General features: G+C 31.4%; 2 protein-coding genes and 1 long non-coding RNA gene across 3 annotated transcripts in view; 1 reads left to right on the top strand and 2 right to left on the bottom strand.

Annotated features, from left to right (window-relative positions):
• LOC114933876 (alkaline phosphatase) overlaps positions 1 to 18,622 on the bottom strand; it is a 254,391-nt gene that overhangs the window by 88,749 nt on the left and 147,020 nt on the right. The gene's annotated exons all lie outside the window — the stretch shown is intronic.
• The window catches only part of LOC114933926 (caspase-1-like), an 88,412-nt gene that overhangs the window by 42,387 nt on the left and 27,403 nt on the right, over positions 1 to 18,622 (top strand). The gene's annotated exons all lie outside the window — the stretch shown is intronic.
• Positions 14,017 to 15,043, bottom strand: LOC146722479 (uncharacterized). Its single transcript, XR_014925140.1, has 2 exons — positions 14,421 to 15,043; positions 14,017 to 14,342 (listed from the first exon to the last, which is right to left on the bottom strand). It is a non-coding gene; the product is annotated as an uncharacterized LOC146722479 (long non-coding RNA).

Raw genomic sequence — 18,622 nt, 5'->3', positions numbered from 1 at the left:
AAGTATCGGAAGAGCGTCCGTTTACTTTGGGAGAGCCGCGGCCGAACCGTGTTATAACTACGCTGTCACATAAATAAACCCGTGCGGTTTCGTATTTTGCACGACTACCTTCCCTTCCGCCAGCACTCTCAATGCTTTAATTTTGTCTGGCGGAGTTTCGAGTAAAGCCCAGGCGAAAAAGAGAGAGAGAGACCGGGAACTGGCTTTTCCTGGTTCCGCGAGTTCCGCAGACGCGTGTATCGACTGCCGAACGAGGGCCGAACTTTTCAATCGGAGGAACCTGCGTGTTTTGCGGTAGTGCTCGTTTTCTCTCCTCTATTTTTCTCTTTTTTCCTTCATCTCTTTCTTTCTTTCTCCTCCATTGATCAACTAACAATACGAGAGGTACACGTTGCGCCCGCAGCATTTTCCTCCCTTTCGCGTGTGTGTACCAGCAACTCTTACTCTTCATCCAAACTGTCAGGATATCCGATAAACATGCCTAAATCATATGCTGTATCAGAGCGTGCAAACATAGAGATCATCTATTAACTTCAAGTTTTTTTAATGTACACTAAATTTAATTTACGCCTGATTTGCCTGCAGATTTGCGCTTGCTAGAGATGGAGAGAAAATTTTATAGAGCTTTTATATATTTTTTTTATTTGATAAAATAATATATAAAAGCTCTATAAAATTTTTCCTCCATCTCTAGCATTAAGATCTAGCATTAATGCTAGAGATGGAGGGAAAATTTTATAAAGCTTTTATATATTTTTTTTATTTGATAAAAAATCTAGAGCTTTTATATATTTTTTTATCAAATAAAAAAAATATATGGAGGGAAAATTTTATAGAGCTTTTATATATTTTTTTTATTTGATAAAAAATCTAGAGCTTTTATATATTTTTTTAAGATTTAGATAAATTTTCCCTCCATCTCTAGCATTAAGATCTAGCATTAAGAGTTAGCATTAGTTAGAGATGGAGGGAAAATTTTATAGAGCTTTTATATATTTTTTTATCAAATAAAAAAAATATATAAAAGCTCTATAAAATTTTCCCTTCATCTCTATCATTAATGCTAACTCTTAATGCTAGATCTTAATGCTAGAGATAGAGGGAAAATTTTATAGAGCTTTTATATATTTTTTTTATTTGATAAAGCTCTAGATTTTTTATAAAAAAAAAATATATATAAAAGCTCTATAAAATTTTCCCTCCATCTCTAACTAATGCTAACTCTTAATGCTAACTCTTAATGCTAGAGATGGAGAGAAAATTTTATAGAGCTTTTATATATTTTTTTATTTAATAAAAAAATATATAAAAGCTCTATAAAATTTTCCCTCCATCTCTAGCATTAAAAAATTAAGAGAATGTAACCTAGAAGTGCGTCATTACACCTTGTTAAAGACGAAAGTGGAATAATTAAGAGAATATATAAATTAAAGCTTAATATCATGGACGTATATTAAGTTTCTTCCGCAAAGAAAGTATATATATCTTTCAAACTCCATTTAACAAAGGCTATAAAAGCAATTAATGGTCACAAAACCAGGTACTGAACCTGTTCAATTGGTTGAGATATATATCAACTACTTTATAGTGCATTGATTTTGCGGGACAAGTATTCATTCGATCCAAAAGAAATTTTTAAAATATATATAAGCATATATAAGCGTTGGAGAAAAAAATTATTTCAACAATTTTCTTTAAGAAAAATGATCTTCCTAAATTATCTTCAAAGAGCTTGCAGCTCCTAAAGTTATTAATTATTACAAACTATTCGTAAGCTACGAAGCTGCTTACGTAAACTTTATCCGTTTGGTAAACGAAAACTTGATTATTCAGTAAACAGACTCGCTATTATCGCGTTAACTTTATTTGTATAAAATTGCCGGTGTTCACTCCTGTAAACCGCTCTATGATTCTTGAATTTTATCGAACAACACGCAGAGATATACTACATTTCGGACGGCGTTTAATAAATTGGAGAACAAAGCCGTATGCAAGCTCTCTTTCCCATATGCACCACGGAACAATCAACGAAATCGGCGCGTCCGGGCCATTTGACTGTTTGTGTGTTCTTTGTCTCGCAAATTTTTCCACCACAGCGTCGAAAGCGGAGAAAAACAAGTTTTTCCGTGCAAAGTCGGGTGTGTCAGCGCGACAGATGTTATGTCGTCGCGAAGAGTAACGATTCACATGTGACACACGTCGCTTTAGTCCGTCGTCCCTTCGTCTTCCTCATACGCGTCTCACAAACGGAAAATATACATATATACATAGATACATATGTATAATATATGTATGTGTATACATGTATGATTTAATAAATATATGCAGAATTATTTCAACAACTAAACTCTTGTTGGTACCAAAATTGTTCTATTTAAAATATGTTATATAATGAGATTAATTTTTTTTTTAGGTAAAAGTGTAGAGGAAATTTCAAAGCCGATTTTATTTTTCCAAATAATAAATTTAAATAACAAATTAATTTTTTCAAATAGTATATACTATTATTTTTGCTAACACAAGTTTAATAATTTATTTATGAAAAGTTATTCGAAATAATGAAAGATTGAAAATTAATGAGATTTATTTACGTTTACTAATATATTCCGGTCAAAGTACAATTTAGTAGTTTCTGGTTTATACTTTACTTTGACTTCTGAGCTCTGTTTACGATGAGTGAAAACCGATGATGTTAGTTTCGACCGAATAGGATGTGGTTTGTGGAATATATGGCTAATTTCATATCCTATATGACATATCCATCATCTCACATAAGTAATGAAAACTAATTTAGCTTTTTCTTTAATAATATAGAACATTTTGCACAAATTGAACAGTTTATGAGATTGAAATTACTATACTTTTCACAATAATACGTTCACATATTTATTCTTTAGTAATTGATGTTAATTAGTTAAACAAATGCAAATAAATATACATATAGCTATAAGCATAAATAAAGCTTAAGCTACAACAAAATCAAGTATGAAAAGCCAATTACAAATAATTATTAAATTATATATACTTATTAGAAATTAAACATATCGGTAAACGTAAAAGAATTTTATTGATTTATACTCTGTCATAATTGTAATTTAATTTTTAATTAGTAAGTTATTGAACTTTTATCTCAACAAATGCTATCAAAAACTAGAAATAAAAAATCATGTCTTACAAAAATTAAAATATGAATAAATTGACTGTCTCCTTTACATTTCTACCTACAAAAAACTAAATGACATGTTATTTTTTAAATTAAATTAAATGTTTATTTTGAAAAATAAATTTTTCCATTTCTTTAATTTATAAATGTAATTAATATAATATAATAAATATATATATATATATATATAAATTTTGAAAAAATATATATATATATATTGCAGCAAAAATATGACAAACATTTGTGCGATAACACAACACACAAGCGCATGCAACGATGCGCAAGCACGTACCTAAAGTACCCCACATAAAATGTTTGTCGACATTTCCTACCGAAAGCACGATAGCGTCCCTTGATGAGCTCGTCACGCGGCTTTGGCAGCTGTCCTTCTGAAGTGCAGCTGACAGGCAACAACGTGCGCAATTCGCGTCCGAAACGTGAGACTCTAGAGTCATTCACGCTATAATCTGTCTTATTTGAAAGAGTACTGTGCGTTTGATATTTACAATGTCGTTATTTATCTTATCAGAAATTTGTGACAGATTCAAAATGTTCGAATACGCTAATAATGTTTTATGAAGCATCTTTATCATGACAATATATTTATATATAAATAGTTGGCTGAAATATTGTGGAGAATGTAAACAATAATTTTGCAAATATTTTTATTGTGAACATTTTCGTGTATATAAATAACTTGTATCTAAATGTTTTTATTCATATAATAGGAAATTTTTGCATCATTTTATTTTAAAAGTTATATTAAAAAAAATATATATATATATATATATTATTATGATGCATATAATATCTGAAATAAAATTTAATATCCAAATCTCTCTCTTATATATAATAAAATATAAAATATAAAACAATAAAAAAAGAACATCTTCATTTCACATTTAAATATCAATCTTAATATCCATCCAATTTATTTCAAATATCCATCATTAGTTCAATCATTGAACTTCAATGATAAAATTAATCTTTTCTCTCTTATTTCATTTTTCCCCTCTATTTTCCTTTCCCGTTGAAAGTCTGATACACTGTCTCTTAACGAGCTCATCACCCGACTTTATCAAGCGCTTTACCAAAGTGCGGTTGATTGATCTCCAAATATTGAACGACAGATACTTGCACCTGAAACGTCAAAGTAAAGTCTCTTTCGTACTATATTTTCTCTCTTGTCTAAAAGGGTACCAAACTTTTAAAAAATATTTCGTTCACTATTGCCTGTACTTTTTGACATGTATTTAGTCGCTCAAGAGATACCTATAGAACACGTTTAATTAAGCGTGTTCAATAAATACCTTTTTAAAGTTAATGAATCGAATACAATTTTGTCATAGATAAAAAATCTATGAATAAAAAAGCCCTTTCCTTTTTCCGATAAGCGCGTATATCTGTTGCGGTTTAGTGAATAAATTACACTAGCTTCTTCTCTATTTGGTGATTGAATTCTATAGATACGACGAGCTCGTCAAGAGCGGCATTCATTTTCCGAAGTTACAGCCGATAGCTTGACATGAATGGTACAGATTGGCACTCAAAACATAGATTTCCAGAGCTAACGCGTCACGAGGGTCTTGAACATTTTTACTTTAGATAAGAAGCTGTCGTAGAAGGGGTAAATCTTTTTTCTCCTACACAATTGAAAAATTTCTGTTCAATTTGACAGATATCACATGTCCCAAACGGTCCACAGAAATATTTCTGTTAATTTAACACAATATGGATATGTTAAATGGAGACACAAATATTGTGTTAATATTTTAACACAAAATCAACTTAAAATAATTTGAAATAAATTTTGTTAAATTAATACAATTTTAATGTAAAAATTAACAAAAAATATACACTTATATTATAAAATAGAAAATCAACATTTGTTTCTGTAAATTTTAACAGAAAAATCTTATCACTAAAAATAGCACATTGTGTTATTTTTACATTTTTTAAACACATGAATATGTTAAATATTTAATACAAAAATTTTAACGGGGCCCGTTTTTAACAAGATAACACAAATTTTTCTACTGTATAACGTATTGCAATGTTAACGAATATTTTACACGTTCGAAAATATCAACGAAATTTATTTTTTATTCGCCGAATTTATTTTTCATACGTTCCTTGACAAATTCGTTAAAGCAGCAATTTTTTTCACGTGGCAGTCGATAACTTCATATCAATACAGACTTATGCCCGAAGCGTGCTTTCCCTGTATCGACGTGTCAAATAACGCTGACACCTTGAAATGAGAATGTTACACTTCCGGTAAAAACATGTTGCACTCGAAGTCTCTCGCGTATCAACGGGTCTCGATATATCGCTGATGCAAAATAGGGTTACAAAATAGGGTTGTAGAAAACGTACTGCGCCCTATATATACTCTTGTTCACCGATTGCATTATATTGTACAACACGTTGGACCGTTTCTACTTTCATTTCTAAGCCACTTTGCCAGCCCCGCGAGTTTTACCTTCCTTGCGCAATCCTCAAGCATGTCTACTTCCTCATACAAAGCCAGTTTCGTACAATTTTGAACTTTTACCTCCATTCAGAGTATTGTACAACTTTAAACTGCTTCTACAAGCTGCAGTGGAAACCTGAAAACTATTGTGCGACATATAATAGTGCAATTTCGGAATTACAGTCAATATTGAATTCATGCCCGCATTTTCTGCAATGTCATCTTGTATTTAACGATAAATTAACAAACGTCACATTTCAATGCTGAAATAACCGGAAGCGCCAGTAGAGGAAGATAAAAGAGACAGACAGTCACTAATTGCTTCCATGTATAAATATTTTGAAAGCGAAGGGATATGCATGGAAGAGAAGTGAGACAGAGAGAGAGAGAGAGAGAGAGAGAGAGAGAGAGAGAGAGAGAGAGAAAACACGGCTCTGCCCATAGGCTTCATCCACGCGAAAAGTTTGTACACTGTAACTATATAGTTTTACATACAAGTGACAAGTAGAGACTGCGGGTTATAAAAATGCAGCTCCACACAAGCGGCATTTCCCAGTTTCACCGAAGCGCGGCCACACAGCGGCGTCATAAACGTCGAGGCCGCAAAAGAGCAAAAGCGAAATCGAAAAAAAACAAAAAAGAATGAAGAAGAAAAAACAAAATGCACGCGAATTGTTCGGCGGGTGTATTTCGAAATTCCGCGCGACGCGCGCGCGCGGTGGTTGATTACAGTCAATATTCACAGTAGTCGACTCGACAATGCGACGCGACGCGATGATCCGGACTCAGCAGCAAGACCCTTTCTCTCCCGCAATCGCGAAAACACTATGGACGAATTGGCGGACACGAAGGGATACCAATCAACCGCAGCGCGCATAACAACGCGCGATGCGATTTAATAATTCCATACGCGCAGTGCACTTGCAGCGTGCACTTGCAAGAAGGATATTCGCTGGAGTTACAGGAAATGCGGCGAAGCTTTTACGTCTTCTGAAAGAATGATCGCCTTGCTAATGCGAGACCTCTCGAAATTGCGGGGAAACTTTTTGTGGTGATATAAAAAAAATATAGACGTTTTTAGGAAATATACACACAGAGAGGATTTTCTCGTAAAGTTTACCTTAAAAATCATGGTGATTGTGGAATAATATGATATTAGAAGAATTTTATAAGAATTTTATATGCTCGATAAGTAAAATTTATTATGTACGTATTAATATTTTTTATTGTGGTAAATATTAATCAGAGAAACTCTTATAAAATTTTTCCAATGCCATATTGTTTCACGATTATCATGATTTTCAGGGTAAATTCTAAGAAGAAATTTTTCCTCAGCGAAAATGTCGAGACACATTGAAAAAAAATTTGTTAAATTAACAAATATTTAGTTCAATACTGCCAAATAAATCATTTATTTGAAATAAACAAGTATTTATTTGCTTTGAAAAGAATTGTTTTATATCGAATAAATATTTTTTATATCAAATAAATATTATTAGTTTCAAATAAATGATTTATTTGACAGTATTGAAATAAATATTTATAAGAATTAATTAAACTTTTTTTCAGTGTACCAATAATTTTCGAATTATAAGTAGTTGAAAATAAAGGTTTTTTTGGAAACTAAGCCTTGTGGAAATAAAATATTAACAGAACTACATTCTTCAGTTAACTTTAGGTAGAGTTTACTTTAATAGAATTTTAATATAAGGCTTAGTTATAAAGATACATAATAACAAAAATTAGGAACATGCTAAAAATGATGGCCTCTCTCAACATTTTACTAAGAAAAAATCGTCTCAAATTTTGATATCAGAAATCTGCCATTAAAAACTTTTCCGCCAGTTCTGCGACACCCCATATATTAAATAAAAATTATAATGAGAAAAATTATATTAAAAACTTTTCCCGAAAATTTCGTGATATATTTATTATAAATTTAATGAATGATTGTAAGAAAGGTGGCAGTATGAGGTTGGATTTTAAATATACAATTTATATTTCTTTAATAATATTTCTTATTTTTTTGAAAAATGTCTATTATATAATTATACAAATTTCTAAAACAACAGATTATTAATACGAGATGATTCATCAATATTGAAAAAATTGATTGAAACAAAGATGGATATTTGAACCTAGCATAAAAATCGTATTTTGTTTCTGATGATAACAAGACTCAAATATCCGAAACAACTGCGTCGAGTATGCACTTGTTTAATTAGTATCAAAATTCAAGTTTGTTTTGTGCGTATTAAATGTTGCAAGCTAAATTTCACAGGCACATACATTTTCAAAAAGATAAAAGAATAAATATATTACAGAGACAAGCAGTTTTAGATTTTAAAAAATTTGCCAATTATTTTTAGAGATACAAGAGTGAATACAAGCTATTGCTGAAATTTAGTTATTTAAATTTTAACGTAGAAAATATTACGACAGGAAAAAATGAAAGTAAACGCTCCCAGTGATGATAAAAAAATTATTATTAAAAATATATTGAAAACTCGCTCTTTAGCGACATTATTTAAATAATTTTACTGAAAAGACTTTAATTAACGACAATGTATATTTATAAAATGCCAATGATATTTTTTGACGAGTGCATCGCATAGTTGCTTCAACAATGTTATCGCGAAAAATATCTCACATTGGCAACAAATTTATTAAATTTATTCACGGAAAATACGATCTATCGCGATATCATGGTAACCATTTATCGTGTACATAATTTAGTAAGGGCTGCAATAAAATTCGAATAAAAATGCAAAACATGAACAACATCGCGCTTAACATGTTATACCTTCGAATTATAATTGATATTAATTGTGAAATAATCAGATCAAACATGTATCAAAAGCGCGCTCTCCTACATTTATTTTATTGATCTGAAACACACATACATTATTTTACGAGCGGGAAAAAATGTTTTGCAAAAATCTGTCTCGATATACATGCATATACGTACATAAATAATGCTACCTCACCGCGCAAAACTGTAGTGCTTTAATGTGCAGCGTAGATTAAAAAAAATAGCCAGGATGATCCAGAGAAAAACGACAGGAGCACCGTCGCGTACTGAATTTCCGCTTAATGTATTATTCCACCTCCGACCTCTTTCTCAAAGTAAAAAAAAAAAACGAAGGGAAAAAAACGGAGATAGGTAAACTACCTTTTCGAGTTACACGCAATCGCTCGGTATACAAAACTCAATTATATAATAGCTCGGCTCTTATCTGGTTGCAATAGTGGCTTGCTCGCTTTTAAGTTAAAGAATCCGTCACAATGTCCGCATATAAATCGTAATGGATCGTGACGTCAGAAGCGCGGAAATACAGGTATATACGAACAATCGTGATAACTTACGCGCGAGTTTGCTCCGTGAAATAATCAATGAAAACCTCGCTCTTTTTGGTCTGAGCAAGATCGTAAAAGGTGTCACAAATTTTACTGTCAACGCCCTATCATGCCGAGCGGAAAAATGCGTAATTTTTTCTTTTTTTTTTTTCGAATTGTTTTGACAACTACTCTATCACTCGTTTCGTCGTATTCATCTATCTACGGGATGCGAACCGCAATATTGATTTATAGGCTCCGTCACCAGTGAAAAATATGTCACAGACAGATAAGTAAATAGCAGAATTTCTCATGTAACAATAAGAAGAATTAGATTTGTCAAGATATCAAAATCTTGATTTTATGTAATATCTAGTGAAAACAAATGTAATGCGTTATAAAAGATTTTTAACGCAAATAAATAAATTTAATAATAATCTTGTTCTTCAGTTGAAGAATAAAGAAGTTTTTGTTGCAATATTCTATGTTCAGAAATAAAATTGGGATAAATAATAATCTATAGTCATAAAAGGAATAATTAATTTTCGAATTTAATACATCAATATATGTATAAGAGCAGTCATTTAACTATAAATCTAGAATCTATAACTCTCATTGTTCTCATCTATAACTCGTCATTGTTTGCGTTATCCATTTTTCTTTTCCTCCGAGAAATTCCTGTACATGTTCGTCGTTGCATCGTAAAGCGCGAGCATATGAAATATTAATTTATTATTGATTCCATATACCATATAATATTATCTATATTTTCCCCATAAAATGGATAGTCGTGTTTTAGGTCATACGCGAAGATACATGATAGGAAATCTCGGCAAAACTCGCAATATTCAAGAGAATTTATTCATAATAAATAGCAAGATATATAGAGAGAGAATTTAACAACTAATATATTTAAAATATATTAATGTGCTTTATAAAATTGACAATTTCAGAATTATGAAGAATTATAATATAATAGAAAAACGTAGATATATATGTAAACAATTTGTCATGACGGAAAATTTCGAGTAAAATTAATAGCTAATATTTTCAATTATAAAACATTTCAAACAAAACATATACATGTCATATTTTCCATATTACTTCTATATTTTAGTTATTACTACAAAATAAGTATTTTTAATTAAAACAATAAATACTTGATTAAAATTTCTAAATAAAGAGTTAAATATGTGTATGTTTGTATATAAATATGAAAATATGAGCTAAAAAATACAAAAAAAAATTAATTAACCCCAGCTATGACAAATAAATTTTTTTTTCGATCAGTCGAAAATTAGATTCGCAAATAGAGAGGACTCTTAAGCGGATAGCAATTTGAAACGCTCCTTACATTTCGATTCGTAGGAGCAGCTGCGCAGAAGAAACACTTTCATTCCTCGATTCGTGCGCGTTCGAAATTCCATTTGTAGAATCCGCGGGGCGCGAACGAGGGTCGTAAACACATCGGCGGGAAATTCTTATTCCGCAAACAGAATCGAGATGGAAAAATTGGCGATGCGCCAAGAGAGGACTTGTCGGCGCTTTCGCGGTTTCATTGCGTTTCGCGGAGGATGATCCGACTCACGAACGCGTCGTAATTATTTGCATTTCTTAATTCACATAATTCACTCTCCTCCGCAAGACTTGAGGAATGATATCGTCGCTGCTCGCGTATTCCGCGCGGGTATTTCACATCTACCTCATACCGTCTACTCTCGCCAATCTTCTCCGAGATATACAGGGTGCGCCGAGGGTCGTGAATCTTCCCTAGAATACAGATTACTGGAATACCGAATAGTGAATTTTCCACATTAAAAGTCTAAATATGCATGAGTCTAATATACGGAGGACCTCGCGATTATATAAATATCCTAGCTTCAATTCTGAAATTTGGGATCCAAAAATGAGCAAGAAACCCGTACACACTTGAAAAATTTGTGTTTTTGACAGATATATTACAAATTTCCCAAACGGTACACAAAAATTTTTGTGTTGATTTAACATAATATGGATATATAAAATGGAGATACAAATATTGTATTAATATTTGAACACAAAATAAATGCAAAACTTCAAATAATTAAAAATAAATTTTGTGTAAAATTGACATACTTTTTAAAAGTCTAAATATGCATGAGTCTAATGTACGAAGGGCCTCGCGATTATATAAATATCCTGGCTTCAATTCTGAAATTTGGGATCCAAAAATGAGCAAGAAACCCGTACACACTTGAAAAATTTGTGTTTTTGACAGATATATTACAAATTTCCCAAACGGTACACAAAAATTTTTGTGTTGATTTAACATAATATGGATATGTAAAATGGAGATACAAATATTGTATTAATATGTGAACACAAAATAAATGCAAAACTTCAAATAATTAAAAATAAATTTTGTGTGAAATTGACATACTTTTTAAAAGTCTAAATATGCATGAGTCTAATATACGGAGGGCCTCGCGATTATATAAATATCCTGGCTTCAATTCTGAAATTTGGGATCCAAAAATGAGCAAGAAACCCGAACACACTTGAAAAATTTGTGTTTTTGACAGATATATTACAAACTTCCCAAACGGTTCACAAAAATTTTTGTGTTGATTTAACATAATATGGAGATGTTAAATGAAGATACAAATATTGTATTAATATTTGAACACAAAATAAATGCAAAACTTCAAATAATTAAAAATAAATTTTGTGTAAAATTGACATACTTTTTAAAAGTCTAAATATGCATGAGTCTAATGTACGAAGGGCCTCGCGATTATATAAATATCCTAGCTTCAATTCTGAAATTTGGGATCCAAAAATGAGCAAGAAACCCGTACACACTTGAAAAATTTGTGTTTTTGACAGATATATTACAAATTTCCCAAACGGTACACAAAAATTTTTGTGTTGATTTAACATAATATGGATATGTAAAATGGAGATACAAATATTGTATTAATATTTGAACACAAAATAAATGCAAAACTTCAAATAATTAAAAATAAATTTTGTGTAAAATTGACATACTTTTAATGTAAAAATTAATGTAGAAAATTAACATTTTTTTCTGTAAATTTTGACATCTCGACGTGTTAACATATACAGTTAAAAAATTTGTGTTCAATTTAACAGATATATCACAGATGTCCTAAACGGTCCACAGAAATTTTTGTGTTAATTTAACATAATATTAAATTGACACAAATATTGTGTTAATATTTTGAGTCTAATATACGGAGGATCTTGCGATTATATAAATATCCTAGCTTCAATTCTAAAATTTGGGATCCAGAAATGAGTAAGAAACTCGTACACACTTGAAGAATTTGTGTTAAATTGGACAGATATATCACAGATGTCCATATAAATTTTTGTGTTAATTTAACATAATATGGATATATTTAATTGTGACACGAATATTGTGTTAATATTTTAACATAAAAAAATACAAGGTTTTTTCAAGTAATTTGATATAAATTGTGTGCAAAATTAACATAGTTTTAATGTAAAAATTAACAAAAAATAGATTAACTTTAGATTTTATCATCCCTTCTTGCAGAACAAAATGAACATTTTAATAGACAAATTTGATCATTAATAATGGGGAACATATTTATTATGTAAAACTAAACATACATGCACATTGTGTTATTTCTACATCTTTTTAGTTGTTTTAATTATTTAACATTTAAGTGCAATTCACACATGAATGTGTTAAATATAACACAAAATTTTAACGGGGGCCGTTTTTAACAAGAAAACCCAAATGTTCCTGTATATATAGAAATAAAACTCGTTCACTTCATTTTAGATCCCGAATTAAATATTTCAATTTTTCTCATTGTCAGTGTCAATATTTTAAGTTGGAACGTTTAATCCAGAAATATCCTATATATACGTCCCATCTTTTCACGTCTCTCTTTACTTGTCGCCATTAAGCACCTCGACCCCGAGAGTCTTGAGTAAACTTTTGTAAATACATGTACACGTTGACATGTATATAACTTGTTCCCAAGATTACAAGACTTCATCACGAATGAAGGAGAGGAAAGAGAGAAGCGGCCTTATATTCCATCCGCCATTCACTCACGGACACCATCCCGCGTTTCACGACATCAAAACGAACGATACCTCTCTCTGCCCGATTCGATCTCTGGTATTTCGCAGTCGAGGGAAGATACGCGACGTCCATTTCACCCAATACATTTCCGTCACGGGAGATTGGAGAGGATGTTCCACTCACGCTGAAAACTATCACAGCTAATGTCGATATTGAACGAATTTATAGAATGCGTGTCCCGGACTATCGATCGCGGACTCGAAGGGACAATCGTCACCGGAAGAGAATATTTCGCTAGAATATTATTAGCGAGAGCTTCTCTTTCATCGGGTTGTTCATGTATATATATATGTGTGTATTGCCGCGGTATTCACCGTTGACTCGAATTTACGGAGCGCCGAGGCTGCACTTTGGGCGATTTATACTTCGGCACTCGAGCGACGGCGATACCTGCACGTCGACCGCTTTGAATTATGACAGCTAGAATAGGGAAGGTGTTGTTCGTAGCTTCGAGCTCGTTCGCAATTATGGTTTTGGGTAAATGGCGATATTAACGTCGAATCAAGCGGTGAAACTGTCATTATTATTCCATTAGAAAAGTAATATTATTACAACAAATACTTCATATAATTTTTATATGGTATTATTAATATAAACATAATATTAAACAATATATTAAATTATGACAGCTAGAATAGGGAAGGTGTTGTTCGCAGCTTCGAGCTCGTTCGCAAATATGGTTTTGGGTAAATGGCGATATTAACGTCGAATGAAGCGGTGAAACTGTCATTATTACTCCATTAGAAAAGTAATATTATTACAACAAATATTTCATATAATTTGTATATATTATTACTAATATAAATATAATATTAAACAATATATTAAACTATATACTAAAAAATAATAAATTAATACAATTGTCGCTCGTATATTGAAAACAAAGTGATAAATATAAGGCCAACTTATCGAGCTGAATATTCGAGATGTTCAGTCAACTACCATTTATTACATGTATAAATTATAAAACTACAGTCATTATATTAAAACTAACGCAAATTACAATCATTCTATAAACGTTTCGACCGCACGCGGTCTTCTTCAGTATAATTATTGAAATATAAATTCTTACAATTCACATAATATCGAAATTTAATTATAGTTATTCAGAATCAAGAGTTTTTGAGCAATTAACGCGTGTTTCAATCCGTCCTGTCCAACAATGTTCGCCTCGATATGATCCCTGATTTTGTTCAGATCTCGGATAGTTTCATCGTTAATATGCGAGAAATTAACCCGTTCCGTAGGCGCTGCGATTAATAAACAATTACCGATCAACGTATGTCCAAATTATAATATGTATCCCCTACAATTGGTAGTATGCTTACCTATCATCGTTCTTCTTGACAATTTTGCTACTTATTAACAGTTATTAAGGATGACACATAACAAACCAACAATACAGAAAGACAGCTCATTTTAAACTCTACTTGATCGGAGAGCGTGCGTGTTTATATATGATCTAATATCTATGTTTTACTCGTTAATGTCCTATTTGTCCTATTATTATTTCTTGTTCGCTAATATATCCAAAATATCAAAATACGACTCGCTAAGTAACTCAGTATCTTTGTTTAAATTTAGTCCATTTTTTTGTTCCTTGATATGTAGCATCTCAGAAATGAGTCTTTTATAATAATTATTTTCGTTGTCCATGATCTTAACATTGTCCCAATTAAAAGTATGATGTTCATTTATTATGTGTTCAGAAATTACTGAATGTTTCGTTGAGTCCAATCTAATATTATTTTTATGTTCTTTCATTCGCGTCTGCAATTGCCTCTTTGTTTGGCCTACATAAGATGCATTACAATTATTGCAACTGATCTTATAAACCACATTCGAATTGCATGGATGTTTAGTTTTATCTTTCTGCGCTTTAATAATATTATCCAGTTTGTTGAGACATCTATACCCTACCATACAATTTTTATTTTTTACCGAGGAAACAATCATTTTTGAGATCCCATCTATATACGGAATGACAAAGAATTTTTTATTGACCGAGTCATTTCCTATACTTTTTGTTCTTTCTATGTTGGCCTGTCTCTCTATAATGCTCCCCTTAGATATGATGTGTTCTATCCGATGATTTATTTTGTTAAAAATCAGATCAAGAGGGTAACCATTGCTTCTGAGTAATTTAAATTTCGATATTATGTGAATTGTAAGAATTTATATTTCAATAATTATACTGAAGAAGACCGCGTGCGGTCGAAACGTTTATAGAATGATTGTAATTTGCGTTAGTTTTAATATAATGACTGTAGTTTTATAATTTATACATGTAATAAATGGTAGTTGACTGAACATCTCGAATATTCAGCTCGATAAGTTGGCCTTATATTTATCACTTTGGTCTAAAAAATAATATTCTTATATTATAATTAATATAAAAATACTGAAGATAAATAAAAATAAAAATAAGATCGTATTTTCCTTGAATAATATTAATAAATTTGTTGCCAATGTGAGATATTTCTCGCGATAACATTTATTGAAGCAACTATATGCGATGCACTCGTCAAAAAATATCATTGGTATTTTATAAATATATATTGTCGTTATTTAGAGTTTTTTCAGTAAAATTATTTAAATAATATCGTAAAAGCGCGAGTTTTCAATGTATTTTTAATAATAATTTTTTTATCGTTACTGGGGGCGTTTACTTCCATTTTTTCCTGTCGTATTATTTTGTTATAAGATAAAATTGCCATAAATGTATAAAATAAATTAAAATATATATAATGCTATATAAATTAACTTTTATATAATATTTTGAAAAAGAACGAAAAAGAAACTCTGAAATCATTATAACATCTGATCTATTATGAAAATATTATCAAGCTAAGCAAAATATATTGCACTTGAAAAAGCATGTTATATATCGTGAAATATGTATAAACTCAGTAATAAATTAATTTTGCATGAATTTTATTTATCTGTTTACATATTATATATACGTAAGCAATTTTAATGTATACTTTCTGTAGTAATTCTGACATAACAATTAACAATTTTCAATTAAATTATTAAATTCATTCTTCTCAAATTGGAAATAAAATCGCTTTAAATACTTGATGTAGGAAAATACGCAGGAAACATAAATTATGTTGTACGCGACTAGATCGATCGATAAATTTGGGGCGGACTCTTCCTTCATTCAAGAGAAAATAAGTAATAAAAGAGAGCGGGTCAACGAACGAGCAAGGAAAAATATAATTCGATCGCGAGATAACATTAGATAATTGGCCGGATAATAAAAACGGTATTCTCTCTCTCTCTCTCTCTCTCTCTCTCTCTCTCTCTCTCTCTCTCTCTCTCTCTCTCTCTCTCTCTCTCTCTCTCTCTCTCTCTCTCTCTCTCTCCCTCTCTCTCTCTCTCTCTCTCTCTCTCTCTTAATTATTTTTATATACGGCAACCAGCGATAATTAAAAAATCGCTATGTTGAGACGTCGCGACGTTCTTTTCACGCGATATAGAAACTCCCTCAAGCGAGATTGCGAGACGTCAGAATAGATTTCCATTACAGCTTCCAGGGCGAGAAACTCTCTCAGGGGTAGAAAACGCGTCTCTTTCAAGGAACAGAAGCATCGTTTCGCGTAATCACGCTTTTTCGCGAAACATTTTCCCTGACCGCGCACATCATGCGTAACTCACCAGCTGAATATGTCGATTTTCGCAACAGCCGCCACAGGGATTCTCCTTTTTTTTTTACACGATTTATATATATCGCGCTCCTTAATTACACCCGTGCGCTGGGATTACCGGACCGAGGCGGTACGGATTAATTGGATTATCTACCGCCCTTGAATGCAATGCTTTTGCGCAGGAACAGGTTCGATGTTTCTCTCTGTCTAAAGAAAGGTCCTTTTGGGAGAGCTCGGCGCGATTGCGTTAAAGTCGGGGGAAAAGTCGCGATCAAAGTATCCAATATAATTTTATCGCGTGCAAAAACTCGCTATGTGATTTCGAAAGAGGGAGGGAAAAAATGTTTTTCCGCGTAGAATTTTCTTATTCGAGATAAATTCGCTATAAAAATTCAGATTTGAGATACGACGCGACAAAGTCACGCAGAAGAGATACGGTCGTGCGACAAGAAATAAGAGCCGAGTAAATAACTGCGAAAATAGAGAATCACTGTAATAAAACGATATTGGGAAAAATAAAATGAAAAAAAAAAAAAAATTGTAACGATAATAAAAAATAGCTGAAAATGTTGCGCGTTCCGGACACAATATATATATATATTTATATATGACGACTGTATACATACATATGCCATACATGCATGATGCATATGCAACATGCATATGTACATGTTATATATGTGGCGATGCAACAAAAGGTTTTTACACATATATCCGCCGAGCTCTCTATTGTTTGTATGTAATTTTGTAATCTTTTTTAACTTGTTTTTCTGACAACGCAAAGAAGGGAGAGAAAAATAAAATGTGCATTGTTGCACGATTTACGCGGTTGTTTTATTTGGTAACATAATAATTAATACTAGGTAATCGTCGGTATATCCTCTATGAATGTCGTCGGTGCGTTACAGTAAATAGTCCCTGGCGTTGTTATCGCCAGGAATTAAATCAATCTCTTGTTCTATTAAAAGCCATCTCGAAAATCCACGCGACTCGCCAACGAACGGTGTTCTGAAAAGAATGCAATATCTCTGCATTTTATTAAAATTTCTCGAAAGTTATGAAGCTACCGCGAGTAATACGTAGCTAATCTCGCGTAATGAAAATTTTTACTTCACGACCGACAAAAATAACTGCAAGCGTTTATATAAATCGTATACCTATACGCATCTGCCTGTAATTAGTTTGCCATTTTCGAAACAAAGAAGCGCATCCGACGTGCTCAAAAAGAGAACGCGGAGTTAATGTTTGAATAAAATTATGTGCGCACAAAGAAAGAAAAGAAAAGGGAAGAACGGATTCTTCTTATATTCTTTCAAAACAAAGCGACCGTCCAGATTTTGTTTGATCAAAACAACTCGTTTCATAATTCCAAAAAGAATTTTATCTTATATTGTTTTCGCGTCTGTTTCAACTCCTTTTCTGTCCTGAACTTTTCGTTCAGATCATTTAATATATTTTACATTTTTTTCTAGTAAAAGTGTAAGATTGTAAAATTTTTATAGAAATATATATCGATAGCTAAATATCTAATCTATTTCTTAAATGTTTTTTTTTTGTTTGTTATTCCATTATTGCATCAAATTTATATAGTCATTATATATATATATATATATATATATATATGATCAAAGAATTAAATGTAAATATTTATTCAGTAAATAAAAATTAAAAATTTTTGAAAAAATACAATTCTTTATACATGCATTAAAATAATGATATTGTCAAATACGCGACTCTTTTTCTTTTCATTCTATAAAAATTATGGATTCGTTTTTCTTATCTTCTCGTTGTTTACGTAATTTTGGCGTTGTTCCGTAGAGCGCACTTTACATTAAAGAGATAAAGTAAAATAAAATTAAAATAAGTAAAATAGTTTACAT

Source organism: Nylanderia fulva, unplaced genomic scaffold (assembly GCF_048542155.1).
Source record: "Nylanderia fulva isolate GAGA-0341 unplaced genomic scaffold, ASM4854215v1 Scaffold31, whole genome shotgun sequence".
Classification (NCBI taxonomy): Eukaryota; Metazoa; Arthropoda; class Insecta; order Hymenoptera; family Formicidae; genus Nylanderia; species Nylanderia fulva.
Note: the sequence above shows the minus strand (reverse complement) of the source record. Positions and strands in the feature narration are given on the sequence as shown.